The 27,983-nt window shown below is 40.5% G+C and overlaps 1 pseudogene; it reads left to right on the top strand.

Annotated features, from left to right (window-relative positions):
- The first annotated feature begins 1 nt into the window (after position 1).
- LOC135504049 (junctophilin-2-like) lies at positions 2–27,677 on the top strand (annotated as a pseudogene).
- The last annotated feature ends 306 nt before the right edge of the window (positions 27,678–27,983 follow it).

The following is a 27,983-nucleotide window of genomic DNA, read 5'->3' as shown; positions in this document are numbered from 1 at the left end:
GTTAGGTCTGCTAAAACATTTCCAATAGCACCAACTGTTTGGTGATAGCAGCGCCAGTGAGGGGAGGCAGGGACAGGGGAAGGGGCTTTTCTATGGCCACCTTGGAAAGCCATGCAAGATCCCTGGCTCAACCAGAAAAAGAAGACATCCAAAAACTGTTCAACTAAATAATCGCATATTAGTAGGAAAAACAACCGTAACAAATCTTACTCAGTCAGCACAGAGCCTTTATGAAGTTCATGACTCTGAAATCGAACAGCGATCAATAGAAGAGGAGTATTGAAATAATCAAAGGGAATAAGAGATAATTAAGTAGACTAAAATGCGCGTCTGAAACAAATTGATTTGAAGTGTCTATAGAGTGCAAGGCTACATGGAAAATACCCCCAAAATATTCAAGAACAATACAAAGAACATATTCTAAGCACAGTGCCAAGGATCTCTTAAATCGTTTTTGATGACTGGTGAAGGCGGATCCATTCTGACAGAAAATATTTGATCTTTACCAAGATTTTCAAAAAGTCATTGATTTGACTCCGCCTTAAAAACTACATTTTTTTTGTCTGCAGTCACAGAAGGGAAGGTATGAGTGGAGGTCGTTTTGAATTTGATGATGGTGGAGCTTATTGTGGTGGTTGGGAAGGTGGCAAAGCCCATGGGCATGGGATCTGCACCGGACCAAAAGGACAGGGCGAGTTCTCCGGCTCCTGGAATTACGGGTTTGAGGTGGTTGGAGTCTACACCTGGCCAAGCGGAAACGCCTATGAAGGCTTCTGGTCGCAAGGGAAGCGCCATGGTCTTGGAGTTGAGACTAAAGGACATTGGGTTTACAAGGGAGAATGGACTCATGGCTTCAAGGGGAGATATGGCTTGAGGCTGAGTGTTGGTAGTGGGGCGAGGTATGAAGGAACGTGGAATAACGGATTGCAAGATGGATATGGCACAGAGACCTATGCTGATGGTGGTATGTTTTTTATTCCTTTATTAATATGTTGTCCTGAATCTGGTGGAGTACTTCCTAGGCACATCATGTACTTCCTAGACACAACATGGGAATGTTGCATTTGTAATATGTAATAACTGTGTAATAGCAATAGCACATCTATTAGCCTCTTTGACATCTGTCATACCTGACATTTAACATTTGAAGAGGGTAAAGGGTAGATGTAGTTAATTACATATGACAGCCATGCAGTTTTGGTTTCTGCTGATATATCCAGGTGCAGCTGAGAATATAAGAGCAGGAATATGAGTGATTATCAACAAAGCATAGTGGGCTATACACTACACTACAATACTAATGTTCCATTTGGGTATTTTATGAGAGAATGAGTGACTCAAGCTTGCAGCAGTGAACCAAGGAGAGGAACCCAAGTGTTGCTGCAGATGGTCCATTGGGATCTTGCCCATTCCTAAGGGCCTCTTGCCAAACGATAGTGGCAGTGGATGGCGCATTAGCAGTGTGTGTCCATACAAAGTGTGTGCTATGTTGTGGGATGTTAAGCTGTGTTTTTATGTGGAAGTTATTGTTTCAATTGCTGTAACACGAACAAACACATGTGCAAACACACACACACACAATAAGTCGTGGGCCTAGAGTAAAAGTGCGGATCTAGAATCAGGTCCCCCACTGTCCATGCAATTATATTCATTATGAGCTAAAAGGAAAAACTGCACTCCTACTCTGAGACATTGTATGGGCCCCAAAGAACCGGTGAGAGTAAATGAAAGAAACAGGAGGAGAAACACTGATTGCTCTACTGTTGAATGAAGTAATAGTCAGAGGAGTTGACAAACACACATACAGTAGAGATCTCTGACCAAGCTATATTGTCCTCATACTGGCACTACACTTGAACCTGCTGAGAGATCACACCAATGATATTGGTGGCAGTGCTGTCTGTTTAAAGCCCCTGATGCCCTCGGTAGCTGACTCATCAGTTTTGGGCCCTTTTGATTGGTTGATTGTGAGGTTCTGACACCATGTGTCAGGAAGTAATAATAGCCCAGCAGACGGCCTAGCTATAGCTACAGCCAATGGCATCCAGACACATGTCTGATTTTGCATGAGAGACCCATGATTAGTTTGAGCCACATTAATAACTTTAGTTGAACTACAGACTTTCCAACTACCCTGAACAAAAATATAAACGCAACATGCAACAATTTCAAAGATTTTACTGAGATACAGTTCATATAAGGAAATCAGTCAATTGAAATAAATTCATTAGGCCCTAATCTATGGATTTGTTGGTCACAGATATCTTTAAAAAATATATATGTGTGTGGATCAGAAAACCAGTCAGTATCTGATGTGACCACCTCACATAGAGTGGATCAGTCTGTTGATTGTGGCCTGTGTAATGTTGTCCCGCTCCTCTTCAACGGCTGTGTGAAGTTATTGGATATTGGCGGGAACTGGAACAAGATGTCGTACATGTTGATCCAGAGCATCCCAAACATGCTCAATGTGTGACATTTCTGGTGAGTTTGCAGGCCATGGAAGAACTGGGACATGTTCAGCTTCCATGAATTGTGTACAGATCCTTGTGACATGGGGCCATGCATTATCATGATAAAACCCGAGGTGATGGTGGCTGATGAATGGCACGACAATGGGCCTCAGAATCTTGTCACGGTATCTCTGTGCATTTACATTGCTATAGATAAAATGCAGTTGTGGTCGTTGTCTGTAGCTTATGCCTGCCCATACTATAACCCCACCGCTACCATGGGGCAGTCTGTTCACGACATTGACATCAGCAAGCCGCTCGCCCACACAACGCCATACACGTGGTCTGCGGTTGTGAGGCCACTTGGACGACTGCCAAATTCTCTAAAACAATGTTGGAGGTGGCTTATTGTAGAAATTTAAATTAAATTATCTGGCAACAGCTCTGGTGGGCATTCCTGCAGTCAGCATGCCAATTGCATGCTCCCTCAAAACTTGAAACATCTGTGGCATTGTGTTCTGTGACAAAACTGCACATTTTAGAGTGTGCTTTTATTGCCCCAGCACAAGGTGCACCTGTGTAATGGTCATGCTGTTTAATCAACTTCTTGATATGCCACATCTGTCAGGTGGGTGAATTATCTTGGCATAAGAGAAATGCTCACTAACTGGAATTTAAACAAATGTGTGCACAACATTTGAAGAAGAAAAAATTGTGCATATGGAACATTTCTGGAATCTTTTATTTTCAGCTCATGAAACACTTTACATGTTGTGTTTATATTTTAGGTCAGTGTATGATGCCTACTGTATCAAACCGTATAGGCTGACTATGCCAATGTACTTCACAGTGCAGGAAAAAGTTCTGGGTACTTTATTTTACTTTCAAAACAAAACCACTCATCTTGTCTCACTGTTGAAGTGCTTGCAATTATAGAAGGGTGATCATTTGGTGTGAGTTAAATAGCTCGCCCAAACATTTTCAATCAAATCAATGGCCGACATAGCTTCATTTTTTATTGGCTATTTTGCCAGATGTTAACATATCTATCAATTCCCTCTCTTTTCTTTCCAGGCACATTTCAGGGCCAATTTACTGGCGGCATGCGACACGGGTACGGAGTACGCCAGAGCGTGCCTTACGGCATGGCGGCGGTGGTTCGCTCCCCTCTCCGCACTTCCCTCACATCCCTCCGCAGTGAGCAAAGTAATGGCACCCTGCTTCAGCAGGACGTCCCCGTCATCATCGCCACCAATGCCGCCGGCCAGGAGGCCCGAGTCACCACACCCACCCAGCTGGGACCCTCCCGGGGTGGCTTCGCCCTCACGCTCCAGGTGGACCCAGACGCCGTCAAGCCCAAGAAGAAGGGCCTGTTCCGAAGGGGGTCTCTCCTGGGGAAACTGAAGAAGTCTGACTCCCGTACTTCTTTATCCAGCGTGAGGAGCAAGCTAAGCTTCCTGGGAGCGAGGAGCGAGTCAGCGTTGAGTTCAGCGGCCAGCGATGTGGCCAGCGATGCCAACTCCACCATCAGTCTGGGAGATGAGAGCCTAGCCGGGGCAGAGGATTTCCCCCCTGTGGAGGCCGACATTGATGCCACCACGACAGAGGTTTACATGGGTGAGTGGAAGAACGACAAGCGTTCAGGCTATGGAATAAGCGAACGTTCCAGTGGGCTAAAGTATGAAGGCGAATGGCTGGACAACCAGCGACACGGCTATGGATGCACTACCTTTGCGGAAGGAGGGAAGGAGGAAGGAAAGTATATGAACAACATGCTGGTGAAGGCCATGAAGAAGAGGGTTATCCAACTGAAGGGCAGCAAGATCAGGCAGAAAGTGGAGCGCAGTGTGGAGGGAGCTCAGCGGGCAGCAGCCATCGCCAAACAGAAAGCAGAGATCGCTGCCTCCAGGTATGGAAAAGACCATGCGTATTCCTTACTGGGATAGACTTGGTGATCATGATCAGACACATTTTCAGTAACACTTTTTAAATCCTTCAAGTACACCACATTTCTTCTCTATAACAACTCACCCTATGCCTCTCCTCCCACTATTCCTTTTAGCAATTCCCCAAGAAATGCACCCACAAGAGCAAGGCTCTGCTTCAATGTCAATGTTCAATGTTTTAGACACTGATGCCTACATCTGCATAACAGTACATGGACAGGAGGGCTACTGTATGGCACTGAATGGTAAAAATAGGTTGATGATGGCAAATAAAGACGGCATTGAATGAGATCAGATTCAGCAGTTGCAGGTGTTGCTCCTGTGATTTCTCTGGCTGTGGTCACAATAGGAGCCATAGAAGACAGAGAGAAAAAAGTGACTTCTTCTGTGTGGAGTCATTATATACATCTTGTAACAGACTGAAGAGAAAAGGACAATGTCTCTGTGCCACCCTGTCTCATCTAGTCTTATTTGAAATTCTTCTGCATTCTGCATTCTTCTAGTTTTCCTGCTTCTCTTATGTGCTATACAGAGGGCAACTGTTGTAGTAGAAGGCTGTTCCTTGACAAATTAGCACCACTTTTCGTTGACAGCACAGTGCCTCAAACAACGAAGGCCATTATTTTCCTGCAGTGTATGGGGCAAAGTCAGCCATGTCACACAGAAATCAATGTCAAGTTCGACAGCGGAAGCAATGCCATGGTTTCAGTTTATTGTGCAGCCCCCCTGGCAAGGTAAGGGGGATGTCAGGGAACCAAACATACTTTTTAGAGAAATGCCCATGTCACCATAACACCAAAGTCTGATTGATTACGTGACACCCCTGTTACCTCTGGCATTTGTGTGTGACGTTAGGCATTGTGGCAGGAAATCATTATCTGCAGTGCACTTCAATTTATATTGATACAGTACACTTTTGAGAGAGGGTGTTGGTTGAGACTCCCCTATTTGCTTAAACTCATAGGGAAGGAAATCTCTGAGGAATCTTTTTACAATTAAGTTTTGATATCAGAATATGATTTTGTTCTTTGTTTACCGTAGGCCGGCTAGACCTAATTTGTCCATACATGCTTATGCTACCGACACAGAGAAACCAAGTCGCTGACTTTCAAGATGACAGAGGTTTCTTTCGTGCCTCACCATAGAAGGCAGCAGCTTTTAGATCTACTGTAAGCCATAGCAGCACCTGAAATAAGCCCTGTGTTTACAACAGTGGGTTTACGTCCCAAATGTCACCCTATTGCCTTTATAGTGCAATACTTTTCACCAGAGCCCATAGTGCTCTGGTCAAAATTAGTGCACGACACCGGGAATAGGTTGCCATTTGAGACATATGCTCAGGCTGATGAACTGCAGATCCTGTGCTGACTCCTAGACAGATGGAAATCTAAATATTTTACCACTGAGACAAGCAGTATTACAAGAATTATGGGCCAAATGTGTTTTGTATTGTTTTAAGGCTCAGCTACATTATCTTCTAGACAGGCCTAGTCCTGAAGACTCCATGAATAGACATCTGAAACAACGACTTACTGTGGAAGCACACTTAGTGGATTAAGGACACCACAGTGGTTATAACCTGTCTGGTCTCTTGACTTTTTCATCAATGGATGAGGTCAAATCTGATTGTCCCATACATCCAGCTCATTTTAGTGGTACCCAGAATCTCTAACAGCCAGTAAAAAAAAATTACAAAATGCAATAAAAAAAATGCAATAGTGATGCAAAAATATATATATTCTACTTAATCATATTGCTACTCTGGAAACAGTTATGAGAAGATTGTCACTTGTATTCTAGAAATGGAACTGGGAAGTGATTGAATCACCCCTATATCCAGAGGAGTTTTCCATTGAAGCCTTCTGCTCTGTTGTTGTGGGGTGGAGGACAGGGCAGGGCAGCTAGCCAGGATGGTATCATTTTGCATGACGTGAACCATGTCCCTGACAGCAGAGCAGCAGTGCTCCCTGTCCACTGCACAGGCAACAGCCAAGGTGCCAGGGCCAAACAACCATCAGCCATTGTGATTAAGTCAGGGGTTTATAAATACAACCTATTTATTCAGCCTGGTCTCATAGTATAGACGTATCATAATAAATGTACATCCGGGACAGTCAAATTACTAAGATATGTTACGTTTGGTATGGTTACATAAGACAGCAGTTTATTTAAGGCAAAAATGAGTGTGGTTGGTCGGGGTGGATGGGTGGATGTATAACGAGAATGGCTAGCAACCCTAAGGTTGCATGTTCGAATCTCATCACAGACAACCCTGATCCTAACCTTAACCCTTTTAGCTAACCCTTCCCCTAACCCTAACCTTAACCCTTTAACCTAACTCCTAACATTAACCCTAACCTTAACCCTAAGCCCTAACCTAGCTAATGTTAGTCACAACAAATTGGAATTTGTAACATATCATACATTACATTTACATTTACATTTAAGTCATTTAGCAGACGCTCTTATCCAGAGCGACTTACAAATTGGTGAATTCACCTTCTGACATCCAGTGGAACAGCCACTTTACAATAGTGCATCTAAATCATTAAGGGGGGGGGTAGTGAGAAGGATTACTTATCTTATCCTAGGTATTCCTTGAAGAGGTGGGGTTTCAGGTGTCTCCGGAAGGTGGTGATTGACTCCGCTGTCCTGGCGTCGTGAGGGAGTTTGTTCCACCATTGGGGGGCCAGAGCAGCTAACAGTTTTGACTGGGCTGAGCGGGAACTGTACTTCCTCAATGGTAGGGAGGCGAGCAGGCCAGAGGTGGATGAAAGTGCCCTTGCTTGGGTGTAGGGCCTGATCAGAGCCTGGAGGCTGCGGTGCCGTTCACAGCTCCAGGCAAGCACCATGGTCTTGTAGCTTAGGCAAGCACCATGGTCATACGTTTTGCAAATGTGTAACAAATTGTAAGTTTGTAAATTCGTAACATATTGTGCGAATTGCAATTTGTAACATATTGTACAGATTTATAAGAAATGCTCTGAGACGTGGTTGGTTTATTGAGACACTCAGCCGCCCGCAGGTTAGGTTAGTTAATGCTCCCTCTCTGCCCCCATGCCTCCCTGCCCTGACTTTCAGTTAATATTTTGAGTTGTCCCTGGTATTGTGTGTGCGCACGTGTGTGTGTCTGATGTGGGCTGAGTCTCTTCAGAGTATCTGAAGGAAGAAGAGACCACGGCTGTCTGGGACTGTCTGGGTGTAAATGACGCACAGATAGAGAAAGGCCTAGTGTCAGTACTCAGTACAAACTGGAGCCCTGACTGGCTGGCTAAATAAGGGCAGGCACACACTGTTGCTGTATCACAATCACAAGGGAATGCAGGCAACAGCTGATTGCTGTAGCTCTCCCGTCTTCCTTCATCAATCCTGCCCAGTCACAGTAAGCCACAGCCAAAGGATGTTTTCTCTGCTAAATAGTCTACGCTCTGTCTGACACGGTAGACTAGTAACGTCACATCATCATTTACTGTAGAAGTATTACTGCTGTAAAACAGCTCATCAATGAATTAAACAACCAAGTCTTTCTTACTTGAATGACTACAGGCTTGCTTCTTAAGACCTAAAAATGTACTATGTTTATGGTGTTAGTATCCTCACCTAAACCTGAAGACAACATTGTGGTCTGTTGGAACAGTTTGCTAACCAGTCCCCCATGCAGTGACAAGGCTCTCAAATAGGTTTTAGAACTTACTGACTGGTATCGAGCAGACAAGAAACCAGACCTGGGTTTAAATAGTATTTTACATAATTTAAAGTACTGTAGCTGGGCTTAAATGAGCTTGCCTGGCACAATACAAACCTCACCTATCTGACATTGCAGGCAGGCTAAAGCAATCAATAAAAGTATTTGAACAATTTCAAATAGTGTTTAATTAAACCCAGGTCTGCAAGCAACACATCATGGACACCACAGCAGTTAGTAGCCTGGCGGACAGGCAACACATCATGGATACTGGGGCAGTCAGTAGCCTAGCAACACATAATGGATACTGGGGCAGTCAGTAGCCTAGCAACACATCATGGATACTAGGGCAGTCAGTAGCCTAGCGGACAGGCACCACATCATGGATACTAGGGCAGTCAGTAGCCTAGCTACAAATCATGGATACTAGAGCAGTCAGTAGCCTAGCAACACATCATGGATACTAGAGCAGTCAGTAGCTTAGCAACACATCATGGATCCTAGGGCAGTCAGTAGCCTAGCAACACATCATGGATTCTAGAGCAGTCAGTAGCTTAGTGGACAGGCAACACATCATGGATACTAGAGCAGTGGAGGTAAGAGTTTGGCATGTACTTTCCCACTGGGTAAAAACCTGTTGAATCAACATTGTTTCTATGTCATTTAATCCAAATAATTCACCATGATGATATTGAATCAAGTGGGAAACTGATTGTTTTTGTAAAAATTAATCAACGTAAAGGCATTTTTTTTTCACTTTTAAACTTCATCTAATGACAAGGTGACATTTAATGTTGATTTCACGTTAAATTCAAGTTAGTTGACAAATCAACCAAATGTAAATCAAAACTTGAAATTGAAATGACGCTGTGCTCAGTGGGTTTTGTCTCAATGCAGCCAATCACATGATTAGTAAATATGAGTGTTTGGGATAACACTGTCTATTCTAACCATTGTACTGTACGTACACTTCCTCAATACCATTTAGAGTACATTGAATGTCTATTGTCAGAATTAATGTGATGCTGAAAACTGTAAAGTAATGAGACAAACTTTTACCTGACTACATTGTCAGCAGTTTTCATGTTTACATTGTTTCAAATCAGAAGAGGTAATGAAAGTCTAATGTTGGTGTCCTTTCACCCAGAACAACAAACAGATACTATATTGCTTGACTGCTCAGTCAAGTAGCACATCCATACTGCTAGTAGTACTCTAAAACCCTCCCACTGGCACAAGTTCAGGACTCCACTTCTCTGCAGAGCTCCAGTGACAGGCACAATGACAGAGTATCTCCTTTGACTGTCGTGTGAAGTCTGAGCTGTAGCATGACGAAAAGCAGACTGACCTAAATGTAATGTCCAGTGATAGTCATGGCTAATGAAGGCTTTTTAAGGAAAATTGCGTTAGCTATTATTTTTCAAATGAATGTCAAGCTAGCTTTATGTTAATGTTTAAAAATATATACTGAACTATAAAATGTAAACGCAACATGTGAAGTGTTGGTCCCATGTTTCATTAGCTGAAATAAAAGATACCTGAAATTTTCCATATAACACAAAAAGCTTATTTCTCTCAAATGTTGTGCACAAATTTGTTTACATCCCTGTTAGTGATCTCCTTTCCCAAAATAATCCATCCATCTGACAGGTGTGGCATACCAAGAAGCTGATGTGCAGTTTTGCCACAGATGTCACAGATGTATCACAATGCCACAGATGTATCAAGTTTTGAGGGAGTGTGCAATTGACATGCTGACTGCAGGAATGTCCAACAAAGCTTTTGCCAAGGAATTGAATGTTCATTTCTTTACCATAAGCAGCCTCCAACGTCGTTTCAGAGAATTTGGCAGTACATCCCAACAGGCCTCACAACCGCAGTCCACGCCAGCCCAGGACCTCCAAATCCGGCTTCTTCACCGGCGGATCGTCTGAGGATGGGGGGAAGGGGGTGCTGAGGAATATTTCTGTCTATGACAAGTTTGTGACGACCAACTGAGTGTCTTGCGTTCACTGGCTTCTTGCCCTCAGAATAGTGCATAGGTATTTAGGTTGCAGCTTCACATAGACTTTGTTCAACAAACTTTTTGAAGTGAACCAATGAGTAGAGCTGCCTTGGTTCAGGAGCAGTGAGCACTGATGATTCTGTAGCCTGGGCCCAGATCTGTTTGTGCTGTCTTGTCAACTCCTATGGTCATTGTCGTGCAATAGGAGTTGGCTATACAGCACAAACAGATCTGTGACCAGGCTACGTAAAACCACCAGTGTAGGCTGGTCCCAGATCTGTTTGTGCTGTCTTTCTTGACAATTCCTATGGTTATTACCGAACCATAGGAGTTGGCTAAATAGCACAAACAGATCTGGAACAAGGCTACCATCAGTAGTTCAGAAGCAATATACTAGCATTGGTGGCCATCTCCTCGTCGGTTCATTTCACACAAACAGATCTGGGATCAGAGCCTACACTGATGGTTTACTTTACAAGCAATCTAAGAGGACTGTGAGGAGTACTGCAGGTAGTCAAGAAGCACCATCTGTCATGACACTCCTCCCACGGAAAGGCACAGCACTGCCTGGCAACCCAACAGAACGGCCATTTTAGGAACCTCTAATCACTACACACCAGATCATGTTTGTTATGTATTCCTTGAAGGAGCCCGTCGTATCTGTCAACTGTTTACATTTTAAGTATATACTGTATGTTCATTGAAGTCCCACTACACTCACTATACTGTTATAACACTATACTGCTATAACTGCCATTCCAGTCTAGAAGAATTGAATTTGTTTAAGTAATCATTTTGAGTTTTAGTGTTCAAGAGTTTGTATATCGTCATATCCTAGTATCCTAGTTCATAAACTTGTAAACGGCAGATGGGCTTGTCAGCTGTTCAATTGAACAGACTCTTTGCCTCTCTGTTTGCAATTTTATAAAGACCTCAGCGTGTCTGAGACTACTGTATAAGAAATAGTGAAGAAGCCCTTAAAAGAGGGATTGTGGACTTAAGAGCAGACAGTTGTTGATCTACTGTACTATATGAAGACAGGGATTCTCAGCCTCCTCAACCTAATTATTCTGTTGGGGAAGTGCTTCCCACATAATTAGGAATTAGAATACTAGATTTTTTTGGACCATTCTGGAACTTTGAGGTTTTATGACATAGTCCCTCCAGTAATTTAATAGGATCTCTCAACCTGGTCACATAGACTAGATGTAACATAGTAAAGTCAATCCAGGACACTCAAATTTGTATGTTGTGTTTGGTATGGTTAAGGGTAGTTGGTCGGCGTGGATGGGTGAGGGTATAGCGCAAATGTCTAACAACCCAAAGGTTGCGCGTTCGAATCTCATCACTGACAACTTTAGCATTGTAGCTACTTTGCAACTACTTAGCATGTTAGCTAACCCTTCCCCTTTAAACTAACCCTAATAGTAACTGTAACCTTCACTGTAACTTTAACCCCTGACCCTAACTCATAGCCTTGCTAATGTTAGCCATCAAGCTAACATCAGCCACAAGAAATTGGAATTCGTAAAATATCATATGTTTTGCAAAATCGTAACATATTGTACTAATTGCAATTCATAACATACAGTATCATACAAATTGTAATGTGTATTAAACATTTCAAACGAAATGGATGATGGACAGCCACAAATTAATACATACCAAATGAAAAGTGAAATATCAGACTAATTGTAGTGTCTTGGATTTACATGTACTATGTTACATCTACCCCTGAGTCCAGGTTGGATCTCTATGGTGCTGCCTACCCCTCAAAGTCTTCAAGTGGATGGATCTATTTAAAGCCCCAGGGTAACGTTACAGTATGTCAAGTATTCACGGAGTCATCACAATCAGTAAGACTCAGCCCCAGCCTGGGCCTGGGGTAGATATCAGTAGCATTGAAGCCCAAACACACTCACTCCTTCACTAGGGTTTATAATAACACACTCACTCCTTCACTAGGGTTTATAATAACACACTCACTCCTTCACTAGGGTTTATAATAACATACTCAGTCCTTCACTAGGGTTTATAATAACATACTCAGTCCTTCACTAGGGTTTATAATAACACACTCAGTCCTTCACTAGGGTTTATAATAACACACTCACTCCTTCACTAGGGTTTATAATAACACACTCAGTCCTTCACTAGGGTTTATAATAACACACTCACTCCTTCACTAGGGTTTATAATAACACACTCACTCCTTCACTAGGGTTTATAATAACACACTCACTCCTTCACTAGGGTTTATAATAACACACTCACTCCTTCACTAGGGTTTATAATAACACACTCAGTCCTTCACTAGGGTTTATAATAACATACTCACTCCTTCACTAGGGTTTATAATAACACACTCAGTCCTTCACTAGGGTTTATAATAACACACTCAGTCCTTCACTAGGGTTTATAATAACACACTCACTCCTAGGTTTATAAAAAACACTCACTCACTTCACACTAACACACTCACTCACTAGGGTTTAGGGTTTATAATAACACACTCACTCCTTCACTAGGGTTTATAATAACATACTCAGTCCTTCACTAGGGTTTATAATAACACACTCACTCCTTCACTAGGGTTTATAATAACATACTCAGTCCTTCACTAGGGTTTATAATAACATACTCACTCCTTCACTAGGGTTTATAATAACACACTCACTCCTTCACTAGGGTTTATAATAACACACTCACTCCTTCACTAGGGTTTATAATAACATACTCAGTCCTTCACTAGGGTTTATAATAACACACTCACTCCTTCACTAGGGTTTATAATAACATACTCACTCCTTCACTAGGGTTTATAATAACACACTCACTCCTTCACTAGGGTTTATAATAACATACTTCACAGTCCTTCACTAGGGTTTATAATAACACACTCACTCCTTCACTAGGGTTTATAATAACACACTCACTCCTTCACTAGGGTTTATAATAACACTCACTCCTTCACTAGGGTTTATAATAACAGTCCTTCACTCACTCCTTCACTAGGGTTTACTCCTTAATAACACTCCTTCACTAGGGTTTATAATATACACTCCTTCACTCACTCCTTCACTAGGGTTTATAATAACATACTCACTTCACTAGGGTTTATAATCACTAGGGTTTATAATAACACTCACTCACTCCTTCACTAGGGTTTATAATAACACACTCACTCCTTCACTAGGGTTTATAATAACACACTCACTAGGGTTTATAATCCTTCACTAGGGTTTATAATAACACACTCACTCCTTCACTAGGGTTTATAATAACACACTCACTCCTTCACTAGGGTTTATAATAACATACTCACTCCTTCACTAGGGTTTATAATAACACACTCACTCCTTCACTAGGGTTTATAATAACATACTCACTCCTTCACTAGGGTTTATAATAACACACTCACTCCTTCACTAGGGTTTATAATAACACACTCAGTCCTTCACTAGGGTTTATAATAACATACTCACTCCTTCACTAGGGTTTATAATAACATACTCACTCCTTCACTAGGGTTTATAATAACACACTCACTCCTTCACTAGGGTTTATAATAACACACTCACTCCTTCACTAGGGTTTATAATAACCTACTCCTTCACTAGGGTTTATAATAACACACTCACTCCTTCACTAGGGTTTATAATAAACACTCACTCCTTCACTAGGGTTTATAATAACACACTCACTCCTTCACTAGGGTTTATAATAACATACTCACTCCTTCACTAGGGTTTATAATAACACACTCACTCCTTCACTAGGGTTTATAATAACACACTCACTCCTTCACTAGGGTTTATAATAACACACTCACTCCTTCACTAGGGTTTATAATAACATACTCACTCCTTCACTAGGGTTTATAAGGGTTTAAAATAACACACTCACTCCTTCACTAGGGTTTATAATAACATACTCACTCCTTCACTATAATAACACACTCACTCCTCACTTTAGGGTTTAAAATAACACTCACTCCTTCACTAGGGTTTATAATAACACACTCACTCCTTCACTAGGGTTTATAATAACATACTCACTCCTTCACTATAATAATACACTCACTCCTCACTTTAGGGTTTATAATAACACACTCACTCCTTCACTAGGGTTTATAATAACACACTCACTCCTTCACTAGGGTTTATAATAACATACTCAATCCTTCACTAGGGTTTATAATAACACACTCACTCCTTCACTAGGGTTTAAATAACACACTCAGTCCTTCACTAGGGTTTATAATAACATATACTTCACTATAATCCTTCACATTAGGGTTTAAAATAACACACTCAGTCCTTCACTAGGGTTTATAATAACACACTCAGTCCTTCACTAGGGTTTATAATAACATACTCACTCCTTCACTAGGGTTTATAATAACACACTCACTCCTTCACTAGGGTTTATAATAACACACTCACTCCTTCACTAGGGTTTATAATAACATACTCACTCCTTCACTAGGGTTTATAATAACACACTCACTAGGGTTTATAATAACATTCCTTCACTAGGGTTTATAATAACATACTCACTCCTTCACTAGGGTTTATAATAACATACTCACTCCTTCACTAGGGTTTATAATAACATACTCACTCCTTCACTAGGGTTTATAATAACATACTCACTCCTTCACTAGGGTTTATAATAACATACTCACTCCTTCACTAGGGTTTATAATAACACACTCAGTCCTTCACTAGGGTTTATAATACTCACACTAGGGTTTATAATCACTCACTCCTTCACTAGGGTTTATAATAACATACTCACTCCTTCACTAGGGTTTATAATAACACACTCACTCCTTCACTAGGGTTTATAATAACACACTCACTCCTTCACTAGGTTTTATAATAACACACTCACTCCTTCACTAGGGTTTATAAGAGCACACTCTCTCCTTCACTAGGGTTTATAATAACACACTCACTCCTTCACTATAATAACACACTCACTCCTACATTAGGGTTTAAAATAACACTCACTTCTTCACTAGGGTTTATAATAACACACTCACTCCTACACTAGGGTTTATAATAACATACTCAAGCCTTCACTAGGGTTTATAATAACACATTCACCCATTCACTAGGGTTTATAATAACATACTCACTCCACTAGGGTTTATAATAACATACTCACTCCTTCACGAGGGTTTATAATAACATACTCCCTTCTTCACTAGGGTTTATAATAACATACTCACTTCTTCACTAGGGTTTATAATAACATACTCACTCCTTCACTAGGGTTTATAATAACATACTCCCTTCTTCACTAGGGTTTATAATAACATACTCCTCCTTCACTAGGGTTTATAATAACATACTCACTCCTACACTAGGGTTTATAATAACAGACTCGCTCCTTCACTAGGGTTTATAATAACACACTCACTCCTTCACTTTAGGGTTTATAATAACACACTCACTTCTTCACTAGGGTTTATAATAACACTAGGGTTAGTAATAACTCACTCCTTCACTAGGGTTTATAATAACATACTCACTCCTCCTTCACTAGGGTTTATAATAACACACTCACTCCTTCACTAGGGTTTATAATAACATACTCACTCCTTCACTAGGGTTTATAATGACACTCTCACTCCTTCACTAGGGTTTATAATAACATACTCACTCCTACACTAGGGTTTATAATAACAGACTCGCTCCTTCACTAGGTGTTTATAATAACACACTCACTCCTTCACTAGGGTTTATAATAACACACTCACTCCTACATTAGGGTTTAAAATAACACACTCACTCCTTCACTAGGGTTAGTAATAACATACTCATTCCTTCACTATAATAACACACTCACTCCTACATTAGGGTTTATAATAACACACTCACTCCTTCACTAGGGTTTATAATAACATACTCACTCCTTCACTAGGGTTTATAATAACATACTCACTCCTTCACTAGGGTTTATAATAACACACTCACTCCTACATTAGGGTTAAAAATAGCACACTCACTCCTTCACTAGGGTTTATAAAAACACACTCACTCCTTCACTAGGGTTTATAATAAAACGCTCACTCCTTCACTAGGGTTTATAATAACATACTCACTCCTTCACTATAATAATACACTCACTCCTACGTTAGGGTTTAAAATAACACTCACTCCTTCACTAGGGTTTATAATAACACACTCACTCCTACACTAGGGTTTATAATAACATACTCAATCCTTCACTCGGGTTTAAAATAACACACTCACTCCTACATTAGGGTTTAAAATAACACACTCACTCCTTTACTAGGGTTTATAATAACATACTCAATCCTTCACTCGGGTTTATAATAACACACTCACTCCTACATTAGGGTTTAAAATAACACACTCACTCCTTTACTAGGGTTTATAATAACATACTCACTCCTTCACTATAATAACACACTCACTCCTACTTTAGGGTTTAAAATAACACTCACTTCTTCACTAGGGTTTATAATAACACACTCACTCCTACACTAGGATTTATAATAACATACTCACTCCTTCACTATAATAATACACTCACTCCTACTTTAGGGTTTAAAATAACACTCACTCCTTCACTAGGGTTTATAATAACACACTCACTCCTACACTAGAGTTTATAATAACATACTCAATCCTTCACTCGGGTTTATAATTACACACTCACTCCTACATTAGGGTTTAAATAACACACTCACTCCTTTACTAGGGTTTATAATAACATACTCACTCCTTCACTATAATAACACACTCACTCCTACATTAGGGTTTAAAATAACACTCACTTCTTCACTAGGGTTTATAATAACACACTCACTCCTACTCTAGGGTTTATAATAACATACTCACTCCTACACTAGGGTTTATAATAACACATTCACTCCTTCACTAGGGTTTATAATAACATACTCACTCCTTCACTAGGGTTTATAATAACATACTCACTTCTTCAGTAGGGTTTATAATAACACACTCACTCCTTCACAAGGGTTTATAATAACATACTCACTCCTTCACTCGGGGTTATAATAACATACTCACTCCTTCACTAGGGTTTATAATAACACACTCACGCCTTCACTAGAGTTTATAATACCACACTCACCCCTACACTAGGGTTTATAATAACACACTCATTCCTACATTAGGGTTTAAAATAACACACTCACTCCTTCACTAGGGTTTATAATAACACACACTCCTTCACTAGGGTTTATAATAACATACTCACTCCTTCACTAGGGTTTATAATAACATACGGTGTCCTACACTAGGGTTTATAATAAAGGTCGAACCATTCACTGGGTTTATAATAACATTCTCGGTGCCTTCACTAGGGTTTATAATAACATACTCACTCCTTCACTATGGTTTATAATAACACACTCACTCCTACATTAGGGTTTAAAATAACACACTCACTCCTTCACTAGGGTTTATAATAACACACTCACTCCTTCACTAGGGTTTATAATAACATACTCACTCCTTCACTATAGTAATACACTCACTCCTACGTTAGGGTTTAAAATAACACTCACTTCTTCACTAGGGTTTATAATAACATACTCACTCCTTCACTATGGTTTATAATAACACACTCACGCCTTCACTAGAGTTTATAATACCACACTCACCCCTACACTAGGGTTTATAATAACACACTCATTCCTACATTAGGGTTTAAAATAACACACTCACTCCTTCACTAGGGTTTATAATAACACACACTCTTTCACTAGGGTTTATAATAACATACTCACTCCTTCACTAGGGTTTATAATAACATACGCACTCCTACACTAGGGTTTATAATAACAGACTCGCTCCTTCACTAGGGTTTATAATAACATACTCACTCCTTCACTAGGGTTTATAATAACATACTCACTCCTTCACTATGGTTTATAATAACACACTCACTCCTACATTAGGGTTTAAAATAACACACTCACTCCTTCACTAGGGTTTATAATAACATACTCACTCCTTCACTATAGTAATACACTCACTCCTACGTTAGGGTTTAAAATAACACTCACTTCTTCACTAGGGTTTATAATAACATACTCACTCCTTCACTAGGGTTTATAATAACATACTCCCTTCTTCACTATGGTTCTTAATAACATACTCACTCCTTCACTAGGGTTTATAATAACATACTCACTCCTACACTAGGGTTTATAATAACAGACTCACTCCTTCACTAGGGTTTATAATAACATACTCACTCCTACACTAGGGTTTATAATAACATACTCCTTCACTAGGGTTTATAATAACATACTCACTCCTTCACTAGGGTTTATATTAACATACTCACTCCTTCACTATAATAACACACTCAGTCCTACTTTAGGGTTTAAAATAACACTCACTTCTTCACTAGGGTTTATAATAACATACTCACTCATACTCACTCACAAGGGTTTATAATAACATACTCACACCTTCACTCGGGTTTATAATAACATACTCGCTCCTTCACTAGGGTTTATAATAACATACTCACTCCTTCACTAGGGTTTATAACAACACACTCACTCCTTCACTAGGGTTTATAATAGCACACTCACTCCTTCACTAGGGTTTATAATACCACACTCACCCCTACACTAGGGTTTATAATAACACTCATTCCTACATTAGGGTTTAAAATAACACACTCACTCCTTCACTAGGGTTTATAATAACACACACTCCTTCACTAGGGTTTATAATAACATACTCACTCCTACACTAGGGTTTATAATAACAGACTCGCTCCTTCACGAGGGTTTATAATAACATACTCACTCCTACACTAGGGTTTATAATAACATACTCGCTCCTTCACTAGGGTTTATAATAACATACTCACTCCTTCACTATGGTTTATAATAACACACTCACTCCTTCACTAGGGTTTATAATAACATACTCCCTTCTTCACTATGGTTTATAATAACATACTCACTCCTTCACTAGGGTTTATAATAACATACTCACTCCTACACTAGGGTTTATAATAACATACTCCTTCACTAGGGTTTATAATAACATACTCACTCCTTCACTAGGGTTTATATTAACACACTCACTCCTTCACTATAATAACACACTCAGTCCTACTTTAGGGTTTAAAATAACACTCACTTCTTCACTAGGGTTTATAATAACATACTCACTCCTTCACTAGGGTTTATAATAACATACTCACACCTTCACTCGGGTTTATAATAACATACTCGCTCCTTTACTAGGGTTTATAATAACATACTCGCTCCTTCACTAGTGTTTATAATAACATACTCACTCCTTCACTATGGTTTATAATAACACACTCACTCCTTCACTAGGGTTTATAATAACATACTCACTCCTTCACTAGGGTTTATAATAACCCTGTGAGGTAACCAGAGAAAAATAGAAGAGAAAGTGTTGGGCAGGAGGAGGAGTCTCTGTAGATTATACAATACAGTGTACGTCTTGAAATACTGTCAAGGTCCAACATTTGATATACATTTATTTAATGCAATATGATGTAGCCATTATGCCATAAACACATTGTGCAGACACGATATACTGTACATGCATTTTATTTATTTTTCAAGTACTACACAGCAAATAGGTCAACTTTTTTAATGGAGTACCAGCAGACTGGGAATGTTCATTTATTGCATTTGCCTCTTATACAGTATTCTAATTAAGAAATACCTTAATTAATAAATGCACATGATAAACTAATACTTCTGTGAATATAACATACAGGATAACGCCCCCTGGCAGTATCTCGTTGTCTGGGTTGAGGTGTTAAAGAGTCATTTATTTCTGTTCCAGTTCTCCAACGGCAGAATAGGACACCCTCTCCAGCTAATACTAATAATAAACCTTGCAACCAACTCAACTCCACAGCCCTAACAGCCCTATCAAATATTTTTTTAAAGATGAAATATTGTTAACAATCTCTGTAGTATTTTGGTCCATCTGAGTCTGGTTTTGGATTGTTACAGTAACGTTTGTTTTTTACAGCACAACCCTGAGTTTTTAGTTTGTATCAGTATAACTCTCTTGGACTAAAGGGCTAGCTGGCTATAAGGCATGGGAACAGACTCTTAAGTGTTGGGGATGTTCTCTTTGCTTTTTATAGTCCAGCCAAAGTATCTTTCCAAATAAATAGTAGGGGAATGATGTCTATGGGGTGCTTGGGTTTGCAGTGGCAACAGTGATCACCTAAAACCTAGTGAAAGGGTAGCAGAATATCCCAATGGTCTGTAAGTCTAAAGCCACACATGCCACTGTGTACCTTTTGAGAGGATATTCTGGGCTTTTTAAAGATATTTCACGTGTGGGGGTGTCACCGTGTTGAATTATCCATTTTGTGAGTAAAATTGTTTCTAATGGATAAATATCTCAGGAATAGTTTGGTGAGTTTTCAGAGTAGTGTCATATTTTTTTCACATTAAATAAGAGTTTAATAAAAGCTTGTTAATATATGTCCTCTGTAGTGTAAATCAGGATGCTCTAACGATACTTTATACCCACTGCCCCGTTTACTGTGAGACTAAATGTTTCATAATTACCATAAACTGAGTCCAAATGGCCAATACAGTGCACATACGATAAAAAGTCAATACAAATATTTGTTCAATGTATTTTTCTTTGTAACATGTTTTTTTCACCCCAAACATTTATGTGATGTAAAAAAAAGTATATATACAGTGCATTCGGAAGGTATTCAGACCCCACATTTTGTTACGTTATAGCCTTATTCTAAAATTGATTTGTTTTTATCTCATCAATCTACACACAATAAACCAGAATTACAAAGAAAAAAATGTTTTTTAGAAATTGTGAAAATGTATTTCAAATAAAAAAATTAAATATCACATTTACAGAATTATTCAGAACCTTAACTCAGTACTATGTTGAAGTACCTTTGGCAGTGATTACAGGCTCGAGTTTTCTTGGGTATGACGCCACAAGCTTGGCACACCTTTATTTGGGGAAGTTTTCCCCATTCTTCTTTGCAGATACTCTCAAGTTCTGTCAGGTTGGATGGGGAGCATCACTGCACAGCTATTTTCAGGTCTCTCCAGAGATATTGATTGGGTTCAAGTCTGGGCTCTGGCTGGGCCAGTCAAGGATATTCAGAGACACTCCTGCATAGTCTTGGCTGTGTGCTTTTGGGTCGTTGTCCTGTTGGAAGGTTAACCTTCACCCCAGTCTGAGGTCCTGAGCGCTCTGGAGCAGGTTTTCATCAAGGATCTCTGTACTTTGCTCCATTCATCTTTGCCTCGATCATAACTAGTCTCCCAATCTCTGCTGCTGAAAAACATCCCCACAGCATGATGCTGCCACCACACCACCATGCTTCACCGTAGGGATGGCTGGTGTAGGCCGTCATTGTAAATACTAATTTGTTCTTAACTGACTTGCCTAGTTAAATGAAGCTTCAATTTAAAAAAATACAACAATTGTGTGTAGTTTGATGAGGGAAAACATGTATTTAATCCATTTTACCCTGGGGCGGCAGGGTAGCCTAGTGGTTAGAGCGTTGGACTAGTAACCGGAAGGTTGTGAGTTCAAACCCCCGAGCCGACAAGGTACAAATCTGTCGTTCTGCCCCTGAACAGGCAGTTAACCCACTGTTCCCAGGCCGTCATTGAAAAAAAATAATAAGAATGTGTTCTTAACTGACTTGCCTGGTTAAATAAAGGTAAAAAAAAAAAAATTAACTTGTAAGTCGCTCTGGATAAGAGCGTCTGCTAAATGACTTAAATGTAAATGTAATTTTAGAATAAGTCTGTAGTGTAACAAAATGTGGAAAAAGTCAAGGGGTCCGAATACTTTTCCGAATGCACTGCATATAGTATATCAGGAGAATAAGGAATAAGTCAAGTAAGACATTGTTAGGTTGAGTTTGTGGATATTGAGTAAATTAGGCTTTGTCTGTTTCCCTGCAGGACGACCCATGCTAAGGCCAAGTCAGATGCTGCCGATCAGGCTTCCCAGGCCTCCAACCAGGAGTCCAGCGTCGCCAGGGTGGTGGCCAGGGAACTGTCCCCTTCCTTCTATCAGCCAGGTATGTGAAGCGGACTTCTCAACTGTATGATCCAGGGCATGATACTGACAAGAGATACAGTACCCAAGAACCTGGATATCCAGGCTTTCTCACATACCTTCCAATAGCCAAGTGCTGTACAAGACCTGGAAGAACAGTAATGCAATACTTTCAAGAACAGTATTCAAAAGTGAATTGAACGATATTACAAGATTTTCTAGCACTTGCTGTACAGACCGATAGAAAGATCTGTCTTGCTGCTGTTTCTGTTCTTTGCTTGGCTGAGGTAGGCTCTCCGCAAGGGTAGTCACCTTTGAAGGTCTAAAAAAAGAAGCGTCTTACTTGGGTAGAGGGATCATATCAGTTTCCTTACAGGTCTGTCAGTGGCCCAGGGCCACACAGTGTGCCCCTGCATTTCTTTCTCCTCTCAGTCACTCACTACCCACCCAGGACACTGTGGAGTGCTTTGCAGATCTAAAAAGACACTGATAACAAGTTGTCACTGACTGTTGAGTGCCTGCCCGAAATGTCTGGGTCTTATGGTACAAATGGGCATAGCCCACTGTGAATTCCACCATCAACTATCACTAACACACAGCTGACAGGGAGAAACATTGCTAGAGGATATAATATATCCCAGATTCTACCTGCAAGAAGTGTCTTGGATCTTCTTGAATGAAAAATTGGTATCTAAACAACAGTATGTGATCGATCTTTTCTCACTCCATCTATTAGTCTTTTTGTCTGGGTCCATGTTTGCTTGTCTGCCCTTTAGGTCAGATAGTAAGTGTTTACATCAGAGCCTGTAAATAGAAGGCTCTGACAAGTCAGTATTTCAAATCCTACCATGCAGAATTATGTTATAGGTTGTACATCAAGAACCAGCTCGCAGTTCATATTTCATTAGGCCTATATTATGACTCAACTTGTTTGGATTGGCATATTGCAATTCAGCTGTTAAGATTAAAGGTCCACTCTATGATATTTACAGCCTAAAGTACCATGTTTTTTTTACCAGATTGTGAAAATGAGAACTATGAATAATCAATCTTAATGGGATTTTTAATGGGATCAGCAGTTGCTCTGTTTTCTCAGTTCAGCTGTAGTCCCCCCACATGAGGTTTTCTAGCAAGACGTTCCTAGTGTGACTTGAACTGGACTGTGTTACAAGCAGACAGAGTTGCTCCAAATACAAATAGAGACCTTGGTGATACCCCTCAAATAGAGACCTTGGTGATACCCCTCAAATAGAGAACTTGGTGATAACCCTCAAATAGAGACCTTGTGATACCCCTCAAATAGAGACCTTGGTGATACCCCTCAAATAGAGACCTTGGTGATACCCCTCAAATAGAGACCTTGATGATACCCCTGAAAATCCATCCTTCACTGTCTCACTTCTTAGCTAAACAAATTAGTCTGATCTTTATCTAGTCTGATCTAGTCTTACATATTGGCCAAACCGGCACAGCGCGTGCCATCATGCGCATGTTGATTTTGTCTGTCCCCACCAGACACTTTCATGGCACGAAGGTTAAAATACCAAAAACAACTGTGAACCAACTATATTAATTTGGGGACAGGTCGGAACACACTTGAAACATTCATGGATGTTTAGCTAGCTTGCTGTTGCTAGCTAATTTGTCCTGTGAGATGTGGTTTGTTATTTTACCTGAAATGTATATGGTCCTTTCTTTCAGGTTCTTTAGAAAATGTTGACCCATTTTGAGTCCTACAAAATCTTGTGTTCTCTACTCTGACAAACAGATAAAAGAGGAAACTTAGTTTGTTTTTCTTTACTTAATCTCTCCTCATTTATCTTTCAATCACCAACATGGGTCAGTATGCTCGTGAAAACCAATAAGTAGATGGAAGAGGCAGGACTTGCAGCTCACCAAGGGTCTCAAATAGAACCAAGTTCTACTTTTGCTCCTGGCTACGCAAACGCCTGTGAGCAGTTTTGATAATTTGATTGAATAACATGTATGTGTACATTTATTTTGCAACGCTCGCATGCACACAACATGGCCAGTCTCGTCAGGGTGTTAGCTTGTTGTTGAGATTAGAATCTCATCAAACATAATAACATTTATTCATGTTGTTCCACAGGCCCAGAGTACATGAAAAAGAGAGCATTACAGGAGATCTCAGAGGCCAATGAGCACACAGACCCTATAATGCATGAGCAACTGTTAGCAGAGCAGCCACTGACACCTGCTGAAAGCCCAATGCTGCACGACAGGCCTGGCTCCACTCCAGCCTGCACACCCTCCCCCAGCCCGGCCATCACCCCTCCATCATCCAGGCACTCCAAACAGGGCAGCATCAGCAAAGAGGACTCCCATCTACTTGGCCCTGCTGGCTGGAATGGGGACAGAGGTGGTGGAAGTCGGGGGAGCAGCCATCCCAACAGCAGAACCAACAGCCGACCCACCACCCCCTCGTCCAATGTGGCCACCACCACTGCTCCCCCTGAAGAGTGCCCCACTTCTGCCCCCATCCTTAGCAGCCGGGGGAACTCCCGCGCCTCCAGCCGCCTGAGCAACAAGATAGAGCAGGGCTCTGACCTGGAGATCAAGCCCCTGGAGAAGACGGCCTCTGAGGGTAAATTGTCCAACGCTACTCCCTTGGTAAGGACCAGTGTTACCTACTTAGAAGAAGAAGTCCCACCCCTCATCCCGCCTCCAAAGAGTCTTCCAAATCTGCCGTCACCCCCGAGCTTAATGAGGCAGAGCCCCCACAAAGAACAGAGTCGGTCAATGAACGACCAGTGTCCGCTGTATCTGAGAGCAAACCAGGGTCCAGCACTCAGTCTGTTAATAAAGTGTCACCCAAGCCATCGCCGTCACCCAAGCCATCGCCAAAACGAGAGGCCAGTCCGGCTTCAAAACCTGCCACACCTGCACCCAAACAAGCACCTAAGGTTGAACCCAAAGCAGAGGCCAAGCTGATGAAGGACATGGTAAAGAGCCCAGGTACAAGTGAAGTTACAGAGCTCGATGAATTTGAGCAGGTAAGGCAATTCAAGCAATTAATATATCATGTAATGAACAGTGTTGAGAACAAATTCAGTCAAATGAAGACTCTTCTTACATGTTCTGTAGTACATTCTCCTATGACCTGAGTTCTAAAAGTAGACTCATAGCATACAGTAGGTCCTCTCTCTCCTCTAAGTGCAAATTTGTAACATGATGTTACTCTGGAGACTGTTTACTGCCATTGGTGCTGGTCCTTTAAACCAGACTAATCAGACTCCCTATCTCAGTAACCTCCCCTTCTCCTCTACTATGTTATGTTAATAATAACCCCTCTAGTTATGTTTGTACATATTCTCAACGGCATGTACTTTTTGACGAACACAATCAATACAATTCTCCCATTACTGGTTGGGAGCGTACAAGGGAAATTATGAACAGATTACATGACAAACATTTTTCTCCAGCAACCAACAGCTACCATCAGTAGCTCTAAGTAGCTAAGAAAATTCCTATTTTGTCATCCAGATGACCAATTCCCATCAATGAAAATATGTAAATAAACATAGGTGACTGTTACAGAGGTGTTTACAGAAGCGACAGTTGTTTGTTCGGAATTATTATTTAGATTTTAGATGCCGTGCAGACTAGGGGTTTGACTGGTACGTGAGCCCTAAGCAGTCTGCCCTATAAGGCATGTATTCTAGGGGAGGTTTTCCAATAGCCCAGGCTAAATGTTGTTACTAGAGTTATTGCAGAATTGCTACACAGGAATAGATGCAGCTTCATTGTAAAATGTTACCATAAGGATCATTGAGATTTTATGTTCATCCCATTCATATTGCTGATGTTTTATAGATCTATAGGAGGTTTAAAGTACCTTACCGGTATATTCATTGTTCTAACAGCATCTCCTGCTATCTTGACTGCTACTATCTTGAACAGGTCTGTCTTGCAGAATTTATCACAACATGATAAACCTGTATAAATAAAGGTTAAATAAAAGATTCAAGAAATCTACTCTCTCTCTTTCAGGGTCCGAACACCATCGTGATAACCATGGTGATTCTGCTCAACATTGGCCTGGCAATTCTCTTCGTACACATCCTGTCATGAAACTCTGTCGACCCAGGTAACTAACACAGCTCTCTGACTGTCCTGCCAGTTACAGATACAGTGGGGGAAAAAGTATTTAGTCAGCCACCAATTGTGCAAGTTCTCCCACTTAAAAAAATGAGAGAGGCCTGTAATTTTCATCATAGGTACACTTCAACTATGACAGACAAAATTAGGGAAAAAATCCAGAAAATCACATTGTAGGATTTTTAATGAATTTATTTGCAAATTATGGTGGAAAATAAGTATTGTTATATATATATATATATATATATATATATATATATATTTTTTTTTTTTTTTTTTTTTTTTGCCCCACTGTATACACTGAAAGGCCCCATGTTGCTTTTGTTTCAAGCAGTCGAAACACAATGGTGCTCAACTTCTTACCCTTGCAACATGTAAGGAAATGTCTGTTTGATCTGATTACACCAAAAGTTACTGTTTTGACTCTGAGGTACTTCAAGGTGATAATTATGATAAGACATATTAACTTGTCTTCATATTTGTTTTGTCTGCTTGAACTTTTTCCCACAGGTCACCAGCTTGCATTGGTGTTGAGGTAAGATTGCCCACATTTTTAAGCAAGGATCATCCAGAACAAAGAGACTACCAAGAAATTCAAGCCTTATATGGAAGGAAACTGACAACAGCTTCTCCACACACAGCCTCTTGTGACTGTGTTGAGGCTCTTTAAGGCCAAACTGATTTTCAGAGTCTTGGAATATCTGGAGCCGAATTGAAGGACTTATGAATCCTTATGAATCAAGACTGAAGGACATCAATGAATCTGAATGTCAGGAAGAGGGTCTGAATGGACACGGTGCTTGTAAAGGGGGGATCCACTGGTGAGTTTCAGTATCTACACTGGAGATGTTGTTGCATGTTATACACAAGTTAAGTCTACGCTCAATGGCTTAACACTGACAGATTAGAGTGGTTGTTGACTGGACAGGTGAGGTTGTGTTCATACAGTTAGCCCAATTCTGATATTTTTTCCTCTAACTGGTCTTTTGACCAATCAAATCAGATCTTTTCACATCAGATTATTTTTTTCTCGAGAGATGATCTGATTGGTCAAAAGACCAATTAGTGAAAAAAATATCAGATTTGGGCTGTCTGTCATTAAATAATTAGTTATGTAATTAGATATTCATTTGACTGATAGCTTGCCTATAGAAATATAGTCTCTTGGAAAATCTCAAATAAACTGAATATCCATCACTAATTTGTTCCTTGAAATTTAGTTTGATAGATCAGGTTTTCACAAACACTGTCCTCTGGATCCCAAGGGGTGCATGTTTTGGTTTTTGTCCTAGCACTACACAGCTGTTTCAAATAATCAACTAATCCTCATTTGAATCAGCTGTATAGTGTTAGGGCATAAAACCGAAACTTGCACCCCTTGGCCGATTTTGGAGGGAGGGAGGGAGGGAGGGAGGGAGGGAGGGAGGGAGGGGGTAGTAATACTCAGTGTTGCAATTTATATATTATGCCCCATTAGATTATCTGTTTTTTGCCATATTCTCAGCTTTCTTCAGTAGACATCAGTAAAGACATCTCACATTCTCTTTGACACAGTCTCTTTGACATCACAGGGCTCCTGTAAGACATGAACTACAGAATATAGATTCGACAATGTCTGAGAATCAGTGATTCTTTTAACCACAATGGCAACACAACCCACCACAGCAGTGCAATGTCATGTACGGTTATGTTTTCACATCAAAT

Source organism: Oncorhynchus masou, chromosome 18 (genome assembly GCF_036934945.1).
Source record: "Oncorhynchus masou masou isolate Uvic2021 chromosome 18, UVic_Omas_1.1, whole genome shotgun sequence".
NCBI classification, from domain to species: domain Eukaryota; kingdom Metazoa; phylum Chordata; class Actinopteri; order Salmoniformes; family Salmonidae; genus Oncorhynchus; species Oncorhynchus masou.
This window is presented reverse-complemented; position numbering and strand designations above follow the sequence as displayed.